We start from the raw sequence: 18,508 nt of genomic DNA, 5'->3' as shown, positions 1-18,508 counted from the left end.
TATGTCAACGCCAAGTGTCTTCCTCTATCGTTCTTGACCTTATTTTCTGAGACGGTCTCTCACTGAATCTAGAGCTCACTGTTTGGGCGAGACCGGCCTCTAGGACCCCACCCTGCTGCTTTGCCCCTGCACACACTGGTGCTGGGGATCTCGACGCAGGATGCAGGTCCTCATGCTTGCTTGGCAATCACTTTACCCCTGAATGTCTCCCCTGCCCCTATGATGCAGATTCTGACTCAGGGGTCTGGGTTGGCCGGAGATGCTGCATCCCCAACTAGATCTAGGCTGTTAAGTACCAGGTCCTGGGGATGCTGAGTACCTGGCCCGTCACACTGAGTTAGGCCTCTCTTCTGCTGTCGATACATGCCATCTGTTTGGTCTGGGCTAGTCAGACTGCCCGCATCGTGCCTTACCTCTGAGTGGTCCTCCTAGCCGCTTTCCATCTGCACACTGCTCCCAAGTGTCTTTGACAGCATCCTTCCTCTCTCCATCACAGGTGAGGGTCCATAAAAGCCTTTTACCATCTGGCCAGAAATCAGCTTTCCCAAGAGAGCCTGACCTAGGAAAGCTTTCAAATAAAAGTTTAATTGGCTGCAATTAACACAAACAAATTGGTCTGACACGGCTGCAATGATCAGTTCTCCCTTTTCGCACCAAAGTCCAGCTCTCTTTCTGCCAGAGAAGGTCCTGGGAAGGACTTCTGCTCAGCTTTGGGGGAGCTCTGTGGGACCCTAGCTGCAGGCTCCTTCACGGTTAAGGGCTGGGAAAGAGATGGGGGAAGAAGACAGCTGCCCTGAGCCTCTAGCACCTGCCACTCACAGGATGAGGCGGGCACTCACCTGGCCCTCTCTCTGCAGAGGCACTGGTGGCAGGCAGAGGCCTGGCAGTGTGTGCTGGGAAAGCTGGGTTGAGTTTGTGTTTGGCTCTGAAATCAATGCATGTCTTCAAACAGGACCGAGAGGAGAGAGTGAAAGAATGCATTCCTCTTGGGGGACCTTTTTAAGTGTCTGGTGTAGGTCATGCTAATAGCTTAGTAACATCAATTAGCAAGATAGATAATGTGTGTGTGTGTGTGTTAGTGAAGGGACATGTGTGCCGAAGCACATGTGTAGAGGTCATAGGACAAGCTTGGGTGGCGGTCCTTGCCTTCCACTTTGTCTGAGACAAGTCTTCATGCTGTTCTCTGCTGGGCACACCAGGCTAGCTGGCCTGCAACGTTCTCCCATCGCCACTCTCTGGCTGCCTATGGGGTCTAGGGATCTGAACTCAGGCCCCCACACAAGTGCTCTATCTACTGAACCATCTCCCCAGCCCCCAGTAGTTTTTTTTCTTAAGAATAAAAGTGAATGCAAAAGAAAACTTCAAATCCACCAGAAAAACAGTGCGAATTCCTAGTAAAGACAGGATGGCACAGTCCTGGGTGGGCTGGCAGTGTGAGGCCCAGAGCAAGACGTCATCCGGCCCCGTTCACATTTGGATGTTTTGCTTTCTGGGGTTTTCCTCAGGCCTATTCCACGAAGGTTGGGAGACACAGTTTGCCTTGGAAATGGAGGGGAAAGGCTTTCTTCAGAGGTACACCAAGACCACCTGGCTGGGCAGAGCAGGTCTGAGCAAACCCCAGCTCCCTCTCCTCCCATGGCCCGCCTCCCTTCTGTTCCTTTCCCTCCCCCTTCCCTTCTCCTCCCTGCCCATTCTCTCCCCTTCCCTCCTTCTCCTTCTCTCTCCTTCTCCTTCCCTCCTTCCTCTTCCCTCCCCTCCCTTCCTCCCCCTTCTCTGCCCATTCTCCCCTTCCTTCCTCTCCTCTTCCCTCTCCTCCCTTCCCTTCCCCTCCCTTCTTCTTTCTGCCTAGTCTCTTCCCCCTCCCCCTTCCCTTCCCTCCTCTCCCCTCCCCTCTCCTTCTATCTCATCCTCCCATTCTTCCTCAAAGCTGGTTAAGATGCAGCGATCACATCTGAGATGTGACACCTTTAGTGCTCCAGATGTTGGTGCTGCCAGGATGCTGCTTAGGGGTTGGTGGGGAGGTCCTGGGGAGGTCACAGTGGCCGGGAGAACCCTGTTGTCTGACCCATGCTTGGCTCTCCTCCCCCTCAGTCTTGCTTTTCTAAAGAGCAGAAGAAAACTTGCTTCAGTTCCTCCTACCAGCTTCCTGGTTGAAGGAGCCATTGAGCCGGTGGGGGGGGGGTCCCAGGGGAGGCTGGAGTGGGAGAGGGGGAGACAGACCCTTTGGAGATGTTCATATGTGATCTCATTTTTATGAGTCAGTGATGCCTCCTTTATGGTGGGGAAAGCGAAGTATTGGCCCGTCTTTCCTACTCGAGTGATGATGTCATTTCCTCCATAGGTGGGCAATGGGGAGGTGAAGATTCAGGACAGCCAGGTATTCCAGTGACCCATCACATAGGCAGAGGTGGCAGTGGCACTGGGCTTTGGGTTTGCAATGGGCACTGGGGTGAGTGACACCTGACTTCCCTCCTTTTCCCAGTCTGTACACCTGGATGGCCTTTGGGAAGGGTCTCTAGGCCCCTGCAGAGTACCGGTTGGAAGAGCTTCAAGCTTGACCTAAGGGAGTTCTTCCAGGATAGAGTCTAGTTCCTGCTGGTGGGGGAGGAAAGGACACTGGCCACGTGTCCCAGAAGTCGTGTGACGATCAATCAGGCTTTGGAAGTAAGAAGTGCCATCCTTTCTTCTCCAGGCTTTCTCCCAAAGCACGGGGTTTTATGATGGGGCAGAGTGATACCCTCATCCAGGCCAAGCTTCTTGGATTCCATCCTCCCTGCCCCGCCCCCCCCCCCTCCTTGGTCTCCCCAGGCCCAGGGTGGTCTCTCTCTTCTGCCTCCTCCTTCAACAAATCAATTTGAGCAGCAAAGGGAACAAGGCTATTATGGTTAACACCACTCTGCCTGAGAGTCACTGGGTCTTTGCTATTCATCATTCCTAATTAATTAAAAAGTAATTACTTATGGATCCGACTTTCATTATTTACACCCCCCCAGGCTGTAAGGATATTACTTTCCTCTGTCCCTCTGGTTTCCTAAGCTGCACCAGTGCCAGCGATTACACTGCCAAGTGCGGTGAGGTCCAATTACATGTGGGCAGCCTTGTCAGGGCACCCGAGTCCACAACAGGTTACACAGGCTGTGGGGAACTATAGAACCTCCCAGAAAGGAACTTTGAGGTGGTGGAGACTCCCTGGTCAGCCCAACATGGCGGATCAATCCTCTCAAGATGGGAGCTTGTGTGTGTGTGTGTGTGTGTGTGTGTGCATATTTGCATACACACATATGTGTTTACATATATGCACACGCAGGTAGAAGCCAGAGGACAACCTCCAGCGGTCATTCCTCAAGGATGCTCTCCATCTTGTTTTGAGACATGGCTTCTCATTGGCCTGGAGCTCAACAGGTAGTCTACGCTGGAAGACAAGCAAGCCCCGGGGATCCTCCTTTCTCTACTTCTCCATCACTGAGACTCTACGTGCATGCCACCGCACCCGGTAGTTACATGGGGGGGAGGAAGCCTCTGGGGACCGATCTCAGGCAGGCACTTTACTGACTGAGGCACCTCCCCAGCATCCAGTCTGCACCCTAATATCCCCGCCCCCAGGTTTCCAGAGCCTGCTCATCTAAGTAGCACTGGTGGATACGGAGGCAGAGCTGGGCGGTGCCGACTCTCGGGATGCTTGTGTGTGGTTCTGCAGGTTGCACAGTGTCCCACCATCTGGGTCCCCCCCTGAACCCCCAGCTTTCCAGCCCTCCCCCACCACTTAAGTCCTATTCAATGGCTTCCCTGCCCTCAGACTTCCTTGTTCAAGGCTCTATTTGTGTCCCCTTGGAGTGTGTAAGTGAGTCCAGGCTGATTATTTCTGGGCCCTGGGTCTACTCTCCCCTCCTGCCCCTGTAATAAAGTTGCTGCCTCTAAGGGAATTTGACACCTGAGGCCTCCTCTGCTGTCTGGTGTATGAGCGCACACTTGGTAAGAGGTTACTTTGGGCTTCTTTTCCTCATCTTTGAGGGTGTGCTCTCATTCTCAGAGTGCCTGGTGAGGAATGAATCGATGCTGGCAGACCTTCAGTTAATTGTAGTTATTATTGCCAGAGGAGGGGGCCTGGGGCAGGTCGATGGTTTTCTTGTGTTGGCGGCCAGTGCATTTTGAACCGCGCCGGTCGGGGATCCAACCATGGAAGCTACTTGAGGGAGGTACGGGTTGTTATGAATTCCTCCAGTCCACGAGCAGTAAAGAGCCCCAAGCAGCAGGCTTTGGGGTCAAGAAGTCCTCAGGCGTTGCATTCTGCTCCTCTGAAGTCCGACATTTGGGTGCTGGGAAATGGGGAGTGAAATTTGGAGTGGGTGGAGGGTCCGATCATCATGGTCACTTCCCGGCCTCTAGCAGGGACTCTCAGAGGGGCAGTCCTCCTGAGCTCTCTTTGTGACACTGGGAGGTGGCAGCTATGGCTGCCGCATCTGCATCCCAGGGTTCCACTGAGTCTATGTTAAAGATGAGCAAACAGGCTGACGAGGCCACGCTGGGTCTGGGAAAGGATAGCCTGGGAAGGAGGGGTGGGGGGAGGCAGGGTGGGATGATGGAAGGAGGAGGGATAAACTGTCAAATCACTCCAGATGATCCGAGAGCTCACACCGTGCATCTGGGAGGGGCTCCGTGATTTGAGAAGTGGCTCAGCCCCCGGAAAGCTGAGTCTGCATATTTAGAAGGAAGGATGCAACAGCCATCCTGGCAGGGCCGGCCAGGGCTGCTCTGCCAACTCCCGAGAAATTTCTCTGGCTTGGCATCACAGGCGGCCTCACCTGTCACCCCACAGCTGCTCTCTCTCCTCACACCTCTGTAAATGGGGCTCATCTCCCTTCCCATGGGCCCATGTGGTCTCCATTTCTTTCCCCAATCACACTGGACAGTGATGCATTGGGGTATTAATTGCTGTGTTCCTCTCATTGCTGAGGAAAGATCAGAATGTCCAGAGCTATTTGGTTGGGCTTTCCATATTTTCCGCTCTACCGTCCTAATGACAGTCTTTGTGTTTACTGTGGGCACTTGTCCAGATCACTGTAGAAGCTGTGAAGACACGCCCCTCCCCCCATCATCTACTCTGACCTCTGGGGTAGCCTCAGCTCACTGAGGAGAGGATGCTCTTGCCCAGAGGGTGGGGGACTGCACTGAGACTTTTCCGGGGAAGTAAAAATAGGACACCGTCTTTGGGTAGGAATGAGAAAGTGGGGTCTTTTGAGCTCCCATTAGACACAAGACCTGTGGGTGTGGGGTGTGGGGTGTGGGGACTGTGGGTTCAGGAACTAAGACCCCACATTTCAGCAGAGCCCCCGACTTAACTGGGAAGCTGCTGGATTCGCTGGGACCTGGGTAGGCCATAGACTCCCCCAAAGTGTTACTTTGAAAGGATAGCATTCTTTTTCTCCTTCCTGTGACCCTGGAGAGGTGGCAGGAAGGGAGCCTGACATCAAACGAGACCGTGTTTCTTGCTGTCCTCATGGGATGGGGCTGGACTGGGATTGGATTCCACTTAAATAAAGCCATGCGCCATTTCTCACACCCTCAGGATGGTAACTGCAAATTTATTCATTGCATGGCGTGGGAGGGAGGGGGCGAGAAGACTTCATCAAACCCACGGCTTTGCTCCTCCGGGCCCCTCCCTCCTTGCTTCATCTCTTTCCATCTTGTCCAGTTAAGGGAAGTGGTATGTGTGTGGCAGTTTCTAGCTGCGGCGAAGTGTTTAGGACCCTGTGTTGACCATGCACGTGTGTCCGGATATGTGACACTCACGCCTCTCCTAGTTAACGTCAGTTGTTAACGCAACACAGCCCAGAGTTACCTGAGTGCGTCTCAGTTGGGGCATTGCTTGGGTCAGGTTGGCCTGTGGAGCATTTTCTTGCTTGCCAATTGACAGAGGAGGGTCCAGCCCACTCTGGGCAGTGCCTTCCCTAGGCAGGTGAGCCCTGGATGTATAGGAAAGCTGGCAGAGCCAGCCAGAGGGGGAAGCCAGCATCAGCTTTCATCCTTGGGACCTGTCTCCGTTTCTGCATCAGTTCCTGCATGACTTCCCTTAACAGATTGTGAACTGGAAGACTAAGCTGAAACAAACCCTCGCCCCACAGGTTGCATTTCGTCATGGTGTTTATCACAGCAACAGAAAGAAAAATAGGATGCCTCACCCCGACAAACCCTAGCCATCAGGAACTACCCAAAGAGCGCTGTTCCTTCCTGTACTGCTCTGAGAGGGCTTTCAGTAAACCCCCCTTAACTCTGGCAGTGAACATAGGCTGGGGAACCCTAAGAGCCAAGGTCACACAGGGGCTTTCTAATGCACCCCTTTAAACGACATGGGTGTATCATCTGGTATCCTGCCTGCCAGGTGACACTGGCTACTTTCACTACTTCATCCCAGGAAGCCCAGTGTGTTAAGGTTTTCCATTACGTGTGTTCTTCAGGACCCCCAAAGAAAGCTTGCCGTACCTCTCCTCCCATGAGCCCCTCTGAAAGCAGTGTGGTCCCAGGGGAACTTAGTTCTCTCCACAGTCCACTCCCTTGCTCACTGTCTCTTCCCGGCTGCCCCTGCTCTCTATCAATAAAAACCCACTGTCTAATCTTGAGATGCTTGCAGATCTCCCATGCCGTGGTTTCCTGTTTCCCTACAAGACGACTCCTTTTGAGTTGTCTGATGGAGTCCTAACTGGTTTGCACTGGCCCCTGGCTCCACTGGAGCCCCTGGTGTTCTGAAAGAAGCCAGGCGGTCCCTGACAATGAGCCTGAGGAGATGCATCATGGGCAAAGGCAGTCAGGGAAGCTGAGGTGGGGGCAGAGATTAGTACTTTGCACACTCAGAGGAAGGGAGGGTCTGGGCATGGGTTGCTGTCTGTGGATCCAGTGATGCTATGGGCATCTCTCAGCACCCTTAGGGAGATGAGATATACGTGTTCTTGACCTTCTCGTCGTCTGCCAATTTAGGCAGAAGGGGGTCAGTGGCCTGCAAATTAACCAAAGATAGACAGTAACAGGGGAGAAGGCAGGGTTCATTTTGTATGCACACAGGAGTCCTTGATACAGAGCTGCTTTATAAATCATCAGGGTAAAGGTTTATATGCCGGGTTAATGGAGTGAGGCGGCGGGCTTAGGGCTTCCGTGGAAGATACGGAAGAGTCTCACTAGGTTTGTCAATAGACAAAATGTTTATCCCCTTCCTCTAACTCAGGTGTTGAAGCCTCCACACCCCTGTGGCGATGGCATTTGGAGATGAGGCATTCGGGCAGTGCATTACTTACTTTACCTATTTCTGCCACAAGAAGCAACTTGAGGAAGGAAGGGTGGGTTGGTTTTGGCTCACAGTTTGAGGGTGCACACCACGGTGAGCAAAGCAAGGTGACGGGAACATGAGGCAGATGGTCACACTGCACCCACAGTCAGGAAGCAGGGAGAGATGAGCGCTGGTGTTGAGTTTGCCTTCCTGTTTTTATGAAACCTGTCGGGCGGAGGCGTGTCTTACATCCAAGGTAGGTCTTCTCACCTCAGTTAAACCTGTCTGGAAACACCTTTATAGACACGCCCCATGGTGTGTCTCCTAGGTGACTCCAAATCCCATAAATTGACAGTGAAGATTAGACATCACAGGAAGTGACTAGGATGAGATGAGGGTTTGAGGGTGGGACTTGTGTGATGGGACTTGTGTCTTAGTAAGGAGACACACGGGATTTGCTGGTCTCCCTGCCATGTGTAGATACAGAAAGACACAGAAGAACACCCTCCATGCAGCACCTGAACTCAGCCTCCAGCTCCATCATCGTGGTCCACGGTATTTTGTTACACAGTCTGAGCTGACTCATACACTCCCCCACTCCATCTGTACTAAACACATATTATTTACCGAATGTGCTCCTCCAAACTTGTATGTTGAAATCTCCACTTCTTTGGAACTGAGAATGTAACTGTATTTTGAGATACAGTCTTGACAGATGTAACCCAGTAAAGATGAGGTCATGAGGGTAGGTCCCAATACAATTAGGACTAATGTCCTTAGAAGAAACCAGGATGTGACTATGTATCAAGAGAAGGCCATGTGAGGACACAGGGAGATGATAACCATGTGAAAATTTGGACAGACGCTAGCTCACCGTAGGTAGTAAGACAAGAAGATCCAAAGTGAAGAGGACAGGTTAATCGCAAAGGTTCTGGTGAAAACAGGCACCGGGGTTAAAATGAAAGTTGGGGTTAAAATAGCGGAGTTGGGGACACTGAGGCAGATAAGTAAGAGCTGGGCACGAGACAGCTTTGCTGACTAGACAAGCGGAAACACAGCAGAAGCAAGGTCAGTGTCCACAGGCAGATGGCCAGCTCCCCATGAAGCCCTGAGGGATGTGTGCAACATCCTGCTGCTTTTTCATGTATCCGTGGTCTAGTGCAGGTAATTACAACAGGCTAAACTGTGGGAAGGATGGCTTCCTACAAGGAGGCTCCCACCTGTTTCAGGAAAGAGCTCACACCAGCCACCCTGTAGATAAGGAGTTAAATACGAGGCAACCCATATCCACATCTTAGAAGCTGTGACAGGAGTTGGCTTCACAGTGACACTACAAGCTAGTCACACACTTGTGAGAGCAGAAAGAGCACAGTTTGATCAGCTAGATTGCATGACACCTGCTAGATTGGCCGGGCTGGCAGGGCATGATGGCTGACAGACAGTTGACATCAGCAGCAAAGCAGAGGGGAAGTCAGAGGTTGACAGAGCAGAATGTCAGCCACCCATAGCTGGGTAGATGGCACGTGAACAGACTGTGAGTATCTCCCTGGTTGATCCAGGGAGACCTGCATCGCATGTGCAGATCCTCCAGTGGCTTGGCTTGTGATAATCCAGAGAATGATCTCAACAGAAATTATCTCTATCTTTGTCCAGTTTCTGCCACAAATTCTGCAAAAAAGCCCCTACAAATCTCCAGCCCCCTATGTCTTTCTTTTCCCCTTCATTCCCCTCTCCTGTCTCCCTTCCATTTAAATTCCTTCCTCCACTGGCATGCTTCTCTTTTCTGCCTTTATGCCGCATTCTCAAAAAAAAATAGATATGTTTCATCTAGATTCCACATGTTAGAGAAAACATGACATCCATCTCCCTGTGTCTGACTTATTCGACTTAACTCGACCTCCAGTTCCATCCATTTTCCTGTAAATGACATAATCCTATTTATAATTTTTCCTTTCTTAACCCAAGGAGACCCAGGGACATGCTCAGTCGACTCTTAGGTCCCAGACTCCAACTCCACCCTGCTCCACTCCTGCAGTATTGGGGGAGTAGGCGAAGATCCAAAATACAACCGAACACCTCTCCATAGGACAAAATAAAGAGCCAAGGCAAGAAAGAAGGCAGAGATCTACTGTAGGCAAGGAGTGAATGTTGGAGCCCAGTGAGGTGGGAGAGAAAACCCAGGGTACCTGCTGTGTGCGAATGAGGGAGGAAGGAGGGAGTTTGGCTACAGGGGCTGAATGAAATCACCTTTTTGATAGTTTTTGAGAGATCCTGAAGAATATTTTTAATTGCATTTATTCTTTGTCAACAAAGTGCAAAGTGGCATTTCCTTTAACTTTTCAAATCTTAGACCACATGGGCTTCCTGCTGGGTCACAGGAAGAAAAGGCTCTGCTCGCGCACCAGACACTGAGTTATTCACATGGTTTCCTCCTGCCAGGTATGCACCATGCTGTCAGATTGGTCACCCAAGGGTCACAGAGGACATGGCTAAGGTTGCCCAGCTCAGGGCAGGAGGAGAAAACATCTGACACTAGAGCTCTCTGTTGCTCCCTCTATCTGTTCTTCCATCTCTCTCTCTAAATCATCCCCCTACACACACACACACACACACACACACACACACACACACACACACACACACACACACAGGTCAGAGGCCAGACTTCGACGTTTCTCCTTGTTTAGGACAGGACCTCTTCCTTGCTGTGGAAGCCAGGCTAGCTGGACTGCTGCAAGCTCCTGGGTGGTCCTTCTGTTTCCTGCAGGTAGGTGCACCAGGGTTATAGATGTTTGAACCACTGTATGCAGGTTGTACTGGATCCTGAGGTGCAGAGTGCTTCAGGGAGAGGTTGCTTCATCCACACTGATTTCTCCAAAGAGCCTGCAGTTTTCCTATCCAGGCCCTCAAAGCCTGGCCATCCTCTCCACCTCCAAGGGATAAACACTTCCCTCCTGTGGATAATTCTATAATACCGCCGTCTGCGTTAGCCACCGTAGCACCCAGCCTCCGGGCTGCCCTGATGTTTTCTCTGTAACTTTCCCCTGGTTCTATTTCTGGTTTTATTCATGTTCTTCCCATTTTTGTCTCCTTTAAAGGGAAAACCTCCTTTCACGAATACAGACTGTAAATGTGTGTCTGGTCCACTGGAGAGACAAAGAAAGCCACAGAAAAATCAAAGAGCAACAAAAAGTCCTTGGCCCCACTACCTAGACATGCCCACCACACAGGTGGAGACCCATGCTTTCCTGTCACAGACATGACCACACCCAGCTTGCCAGTGCCTCGGAGAGGTGCAGGGACCGGAACTGACAGGTCAGTGCAGGGAGGAGGAGTCTGTATCAGTTACTTTTCTCAGCCCTGTGACCTGGAGCCACTTAAGAGGGGAGGGATTTATTTGGCTTGTGGTTTGAGAGGCTACAGTCCAATATGGCGGGGAAGGCGTGGGGGTATTATCTCCATGATGGAGGGCGCATGGGGAGACTGTTACAGTCTCAGAACCGAAAGTGGGGAGAGCCTGTTCTGGCTTCATCCCACTGAAAGATCCCAGGCTATACGACACATAAGGTCCACTCCCCAGTCACCCACTTCTGCCAGCTGGGCTTGACCTCCTCCTAAAAATTCTGTAGCCTCCCAAAATAGTGCCACCAGCTGGGGACCAAGTGTTCCTGGGGGGCATTTTATATTTAAACCCTAGCAGAGCCCCTTGGCTGGGCCAGAGCTGCTTGTTACTCGGTTTTTGTGCCTGGAGGCAACACTGCCTAGCTTAGTACCCTTCCTATGGGGACCCTCCAGAGAGCAAAAGTCTTTATTTCCTGTGCAAAGTGGCCTCCGAGTGAGAGATCAAACTTTCGAGAGAGCTGAAAAGCAATTAACTTCACTCAAAGCGAAGGATATTGTTTTGTGCCACTAGACAGGTTTTTTTTCCCCTAGAAAAATTACGCCCTCAAAATCAACATTTGATTTAGTCTTTGTTCGTTTTAAGAATGCTGTGAGGATATGCCCAGGCAACATGGGACCCTGCAAAAAAAAATGATGTAGCTGAAATAATTTGAAGGCTGGATACGGCTTTGCATTGGTTCCTCTGGGAAGCCTTTACCAATTTACAGCTTAGAGCAACATAGAAGGAAGGTAGGAAAGCCTACCAGGTCTTCACAGACTTAGCAGTATTGGGAATTATAATTTAAGATCAGTCATCTGATGGGGCAAACATTGCTTTGTTGTATGTTTGTTTACTGTGAAGCTCAGTATTTCTTCATATTGTTATTAGTAACCTCCTGGGTTTCTTTTGCTGTTTCTCCATTTCTGTCCATTTTTGACCTATTACTTTGTGTGAGCCCTTTACATATTGTGGCCCACATTTCCATGATCTGAGTCCCTCTACAGTTGACTAGATAAGCAAAGGTTGCTATAACAGGGTCAGGACTGGTGGTACATGCCTGTAACTCCAGCACTTGGAAAGTGAGGCGGGAGGATTCTGAGTTTGAGGTCAATCTGGGATACTTAATGTATTGATTACTTTTGGAGTTGCTATGATAAAATTCCCTGACTAATGCAACTTAAGGGGAGCAGGGAGATGGCTCAGAAGTGAAGAGCATATTTTCTTGCAGAGGCCTGAGTTATTTTACAACATCCGTGTTTAGCAGCTCACAACCATCTGTAACTCTAGCTTTTGGTGACCTGATGCCCTCTTCTGGCCTCCCTGAGAACTGCACTCACATGCACATATCCACATGCGAATACACATGCATAGACCTTCTCCCCCTCTTCCTCTTCCTCCTCTTCTTCCTCCTCCTCCTCCTTCTCCTCCACTTCCTCCTCCTCCTCCACAACTTGACAGAAGGTAGCACTTGCTTTGGCTCACAGCGAGGGTTCCTTTAATCATGGTGGGTTCAAGGTGGCGGGAGTGGGATGCAGCTGCTCCCACTGTATCTGCAGTCAAGAGGCAGATCACTCCTTATGCAACCCAGAACCCTGACTCAGAGAATAGTGCTGGTCTCCTTTAGGGGGAATCTTCCCACTGTAATTAAACTCATCTAGATAATCCCTCATAGGCATGCCCTAGAGGCTTGTCCCATGGGTGATTCTAGATCCTGTCAAGTGGGCAAGCAATATTAACCATCATACTCAGTGAGACCCTGTCCCAAAAATAAATAAATAGACAAACAAACACAAACAGCAACAAAAGTTGCCATAACAAAAAAAGATCTGCCTTCCTGGGCTGAATCTCTAAACCTTGTTAGGTCCCGAATCCTATCAGCACCAGCCTGCTTTTCTACCCTTCTCTGCTCTGGTTTTGGGTCAGCCTGTCCGAATCATCCATATGTTGCCAACACTCAGGCGTATAATGGGAGGCAGTTCCAAATGGTGCAAGATGAAGAATTTGCCGAGGTTGATCAGAGCCATTATGGAGAATGACTGGATTCACACGTGTGGCGCCTGGCAAGTGGGGACAACACAGCATTTACAGCCAGTTAACAATTACCGGCAGCAAAATCCACAGGGCTGATGAGCTGACAGGCACTTCAAAAGAAAGAGATTTGGATTTTAGAGGATGAAGACAGGCCATTGGAAAATTGATGATGCCTTCAAATATATATATATGTCTATTTAAAATATCCTGTCCAGGATTGCAATGCAAAAAATCAGACTTGAAATCAAGCCTGTGTTGTGTAGCGCCACCAGACAATCTTGTCAGAGAAATTATGCCCCTTGAATCAACATTTTATTCTTTGTTCATTCAAAGAATTAAAACAGGAGTTGCATTCACAGTCTGCTTTTGTTAAATGGAAGCAGAAACAAACTGTGCCATAATTTGGCATTTCTTTTAAAATATAAAGTCACAATCAAGCTTTATGCCTCTCCATCTTTTACATGGACCTGCTGTGTGGTCTTCCTTGGCTAATGATGCTCAGACTTTATTCCATTTTGGGGTGTGTGTGTGTGTGTGTGTGTGTGTGAAAGAGAGGGGGTGGGAAAGAGAGAGAGAGAGAGAGAGACAGAGCAGAGAGAGAGAGAGAGAGAGAGAGAGAGAGAGAGAGAGAGAGAGAGAGAGAGAGAGAGAGAGACTGACTTCCTCTGTCCACAGCTCAGGGCTTTATTTCATTTCCAGAGGTCACGAGAAGCCATATTCTTCATCGACACCCTGGTATCTAGTGGAACATGCTGGGTGCTTGGGACACAGAAGCATTTCAACTAGAGGCCAGACAGTTTGCCATGACAACCAGCCATGAGCTTGCTCCTGTCAATACAGTGGCCCAGCTCCTGCTGGGTTTGGCTCTGCAGCTAACCAAGGTTCCCTTTCACTCTGGGCAGCCTTTGAGGGACTTTTTTTGTAGCCTGGACCAAAGTATGGAAATATGTCTGGGAGAAATGGCTCCTATGTGCATGAATGGCATCCTTGCTGAAGTTAGGGGACTGGACCTATCAGACCTCAGCCGAGGGTGAACTCACATGGCTGCAGCCTGGAGAAACCCGTTTTACTAATTCTCCTTGTGTCTGTGCCTCTCTGTTGCCATCTCTGCCCTCCCCTTCGCCCCCCCCCCAGCTAAAAACCTCCTCCCACCACTCCTTCTGAAGGAGGCTGCTCTAACCCCCAACACAACCCTTCCATGGATCATTGTAAGGAAAGGGCACCAGAGCTCAAACTTAATCCTTACCAGGTGCCCAGCACAGCCTCTGCTCACGACCGGCGTCATCGTGCGCAACTGTTGAACGGCTCCACGGGCCTGTCCGCCCGCCTGTCTTCCGCCCATGCTACTTCCCGTTGCCTTTGAGCCTTTTAAAAATTTATTTACGCTTTGATTTCTTCACCTAGACTTACATTCACCTGGGATGCTTTTTTGGATGCAGCGCAAGGTGTGCTCTATTAGTCTCGGCTGCTGTGGAGTCAGGTGAGCAGGTCCTTGAAACGGGCAAGGCTTTCCGGTAAACCTCTCTCACTCACTCACTCCTTACAGGTCACCCTGGCCTTGCTTACCTTTGTCTGACTATGTTGCTGGCTGCAGTTGGGTCCCCTACTGAGCCTCATCTGCCTCAGGCCGGCAGTCTAATAGAGTGAGTTCTTAGGGTGGCAGTGGCCTCTGAGGGCCAGACCAGCCATGTGAGCTCTCAAAAGGCCTTTGTGTGCAATGTATATTGTCATATCTTATTGGCTACAGCATCCTAAGAGGACCTGAAGCCACCTGCCTGCCCCGAGGCCAGGGGAAGGTGTAGATGTGTGACATGACCCCAGCAAAGAAACGACAGAAACTGACAAGTCATCTCCAACACAGATCTGATTTTACCAGCCACCTTTCTCCCCGAAATTATGGGCAGAGGACAGTGGCAGGGTGGGGTTGGGGAGGCAGGGGGCACCATAGCGTGAGATTTCATGGACAGAGGGTTACTTGCAGGAGCACGGCTCCTTACCCCTGGTTACACCACTGAAGAAAGTGTCTCCCCTCCCCCCAGCCACCTCTGACTGCCAAAGCAGATCCTCAGTGAGGGGTGGGACCTCAAGAGGTCCCTTTTCCCTCCATGGTGGGATGAATGCTCATGTGCCCCAACCTTTGGCTGTCTTGTTCGGGTAGCCATGGCGGCTAAGGACTCACAAGTGTATCCCTGTTAGGACCAGCGGTTAGCGCTCCACAACACTTCCCACCTTACTGTGGCTTCTCCATTCTTTCCAGGACCTTTTCAGTATTTCCTGAGCCCGGAAGGGCGTGGTATAGATGTCCCTCTCAAGGTCAAGCACGCAGCAGTGTCTTATTCTCAACACTTTGGCCAGTTTTTACATCTCTGTGTAAGCACACCACCCACCGCAGAAGGCGGCTGGCAGCAGCGTGCATCTATGGGCACACGCATAAATGAGGAGAAGGTAATTTGACTGGAGCACTGGATCCGCTTAGGAAAACAACAACAGTAGCTTCCCCGTGAGGGCTTGTGACCTACTTTTGTGTCACTGGGACAAAGTACCTGAAAGACACAGCGTCAGTGGGGGAAATATTAAATTTGGCCCACAGTTTCGGAGAAGTCACAGCAGGACCACCTGTGGCAGCAGGAGTGTGAGTCAGGGGCTTCGCACACCATGGCTAACAAGGAAGCAGAGACTAGACCAGAACTAGGGCTGGCTCACCCCACGTCACTGTCACCTTCTTCTGCAAATCAGGTCTTATCTCCAAAAATCCCGCAGCTCCAAAGCAGGGCACCAGCTGAGGAGCAAACAGCCAGCATACCGGCTTATGAGGGCCATTCCCAGTTCAAACCGTAACAGGACCGTAAGAACCAGCAACGGCCTGGATGGCTTGGCTTCTGGAGCCAAGACTCCATCCAAACCAGAACACAGACAGCAAATTTGAGTCCTGCGCACCCAGGCCTGTGAGTGGGTCATTCCCTAGCCAGGAGTGAATGCCTGTGGATGTGTGTGCACACATGATACAAACACACAAATTTTGTAGGCAGCGGGGAGATGACACACTCCCAGGAATGAAAAACTAGTAATAACGGCAGCTAGCCTATCTATGCCCTCCTGGAAGTCTTAGTGCTGTTTGAGCCCTTACAGGGCAGTGTGAATGTTGGGGGAGGCTGGGTACTGATTACTTTGCCCAAAGAGGCCACCATCCTAACCTTCCTTCCCAGCTGTGATCAGCGGCTTCTTGCCTCCTCTCCTCTCTGCCATTTAATAAGGACAGGGCAGGCTGGAGAGCCATGCTGTAAAATCCAATTAACTGCAGCTTCAAAAGGCAGGCTCTCTGCGTGGCTCCTGCCTCCCACCAGGGCAAACAACAGTGGTGCTTGCTTGTGGGTTTCCCATAGGCAGAGGCAGGGGAGGAGGCTCCTGGGAGAACCCAAGACCCCCGGGGCAAAAAGGCATTCCAGGAACAACCTGGAAACAAGGTTGTTCCATTCCTATCAAAGCAGGGGCAGGTGTACAGGGCACAGTTGGGGCCCCGCCCTTTGGTCCCCCCCCCCCCTGCCTCTATTCTGACCATACTTGTAACCTCTGGCCTCAAATCAAGGCCATTCTGGGGTTTGCGAACTCAGTCCCAGATCCATCTTTAGCAGCGATGGGAGGCGGGGCTCCACCGTAGGCAGATGTTTTTGTTCTCCAGTGGAGACGGCGGGTGGGGGGTGCCGGGATGCTGTTGTGCAGATGGGTGGGAGTGGAGAGGGAGCCTGGGGGACTGTGAGCCGGATCACCGCAGATGGTGCTGGTCGCACGCAATTGCAGTGGCAGACGATTTTGATGAAGCGCAGTGTAAACCTTCCACAGCCCGGAGCATTTCCAATGTTTTCTGATTACTCTCACCCCCTCATTGTTTCCTCTCGCCAGGGGCGATGGAATCTTCTAGAAATGGACCCTCAGCATCTGGGGTGGCCTCTGTACCGGCTCTGCCCATCCTCACATCCAGAGGTCATGTGGATCTACCCCCACCCCCACCCCCAACTCTGAGCTTTCATCCACCTCTGCCTCCTCCAGGGCCCGTCATGTCATTCAGAATTATTTGCCCCCACTGCCCCAGGGCGAGCCTGTGCTCTCCGCATATTTCCTTCCATTTCTTCTCTCCTCCACTGCCAACGGTTGAAAACACACCACAGGGTTTGTGTCAGTGAGAGGATGTGTGACAAAACACCCAGCAGAACAACTGAGAAGGAGGGATAGCTTGTCTGAGGGGCTCACGTCAAGGCCAGACCAGCGTAACTGACAGCCAGGTTGCAGAGAGCATGAGCCAGGAAGTGGCCAAGAAGAACATCCCCCTTCAGCCCCACAGCCAGGGACTTACTTCCTTCTCACTAGGCCCCACCTCCCAAAGCTCCAGAACCTTCCAGAATGGCATCACTAGCTGGTGACCAAACACACGGGCCTCTGGAGTCACGTTTCAGACGTAATCGCTGCAATGGCAGGCGCTCCTATCCTTTCCTTGACTCTGGGTGAACTGGTGACCTCAACCCTGAAAGGTGTCGAGTTTGGGACTCAAGGGACACTTCAGTAAGAGTGCTACTAGTCATTAGCGCCACAGACGGACAGCCAGCAGCATGATGTGAGCTTTGAGAATTCAGGCCCATGTGCTAAAACGGGGGTCCCTTCTTATTGGTTGTAGAGGAAGGGGAGGTTCCATGCTATGAGATTGGTGAGTGGCCCATCAGACATCCAGGAATCATCCCAGGAGCTTGTCAAAATGGCTAACCTTCCTGACATGGGCCCGAACTCTCCTTAGAACCCCGATCATGCTGCTTGCTGTCTGTCTGTCCATCTATGGCATTAGTAACAATTCTAACAAACCTCTTACACAAAAGGACTTAGTGTCCTCCTCATGCCCTAAACCCCAAGCCTTCCCATTCCTCCTAAATGGATGGATGAGGTCAGAGGCAATGCCATGAGACTTTGGGGCTTGGTCACTTTGGTTCCAGCCCATTGGGACACTAATGTTTGAAGACTGATGCTGCTGTCTAAGAGGTTTTGTGCTACCCAGAGGCTGCCATGACGTGAGGGCGCTCACACAGTACTTCACTGCCTCATGCTCCCAGAGGGAGCTCAGCTGAGCTTCCAGGAGAAAGCAACCGCCAGGGGTTTCCAGCACTTAGGCATCTCAGCCACTGCAGACCCCCAGAAGAATCCCCCAAGCCTTTAGAGTCGAGGCCTCTCCTGCTTCAGGCAGACCAAATACCCACAGAGACATCTGTGCTGGTTAATTTTTTTTTTTTTTTTTTGCCAGTGTGACACAAACCTGAACATATCTGGGAAGAAGGAATCTTAAAATGAGGAACTATCTCCATCCGATTGACCTGTGGGCACATCTGTGCGGGCATTTTTTTTTGTTTTGTTTTGTTTTGTTTTGAGTGATGCTTCATGTGGGAGGGCCCAGCCCAGTGAAGATGCAACAAGCAAAGTCACTGGGTGTTGCAGGATTCCCGACTGGGTCCCATCACTGCTTTAGCCCCACAAATAACACACAGAGACGCTATTGGTTAACAATGCTGTCAGTCAATGTCCAGGGCTTCTCATTGCCTAGTTCTGTCTTAAGTATTGACCCATGACTACTAGTATATATTTCTATAAGGACTTATCTTTCCAAGGACGCCCTCCTGAGGCGTCCTTTCCTCCCAGGAGATCACATGGCAACCTCTACTGTTGACTACATTTCCCAGAATCTGCCTAGTCTCCTAGTCCCACCTATCTTGCTTCCCTATTGGCCAACAGAGCTTTATTTACGTATAGCCGGACTTCCCCCATCAACTGGGTGTGAGCTTCGGAGAAAGCTGACTAGC

This window comes from Mesocricetus auratus, unplaced genomic scaffold (assembly GCF_017639785.1).
Source record: "Mesocricetus auratus isolate SY011 unplaced genomic scaffold, BCM_Maur_2.0 Super-Scaffold_100007, whole genome shotgun sequence".
Lineage (NCBI taxonomy): Eukaryota > Metazoa > Chordata > Mammalia > Rodentia > Cricetidae > Mesocricetus > Mesocricetus auratus.
Note: the sequence above shows the minus strand (reverse complement) of the source record.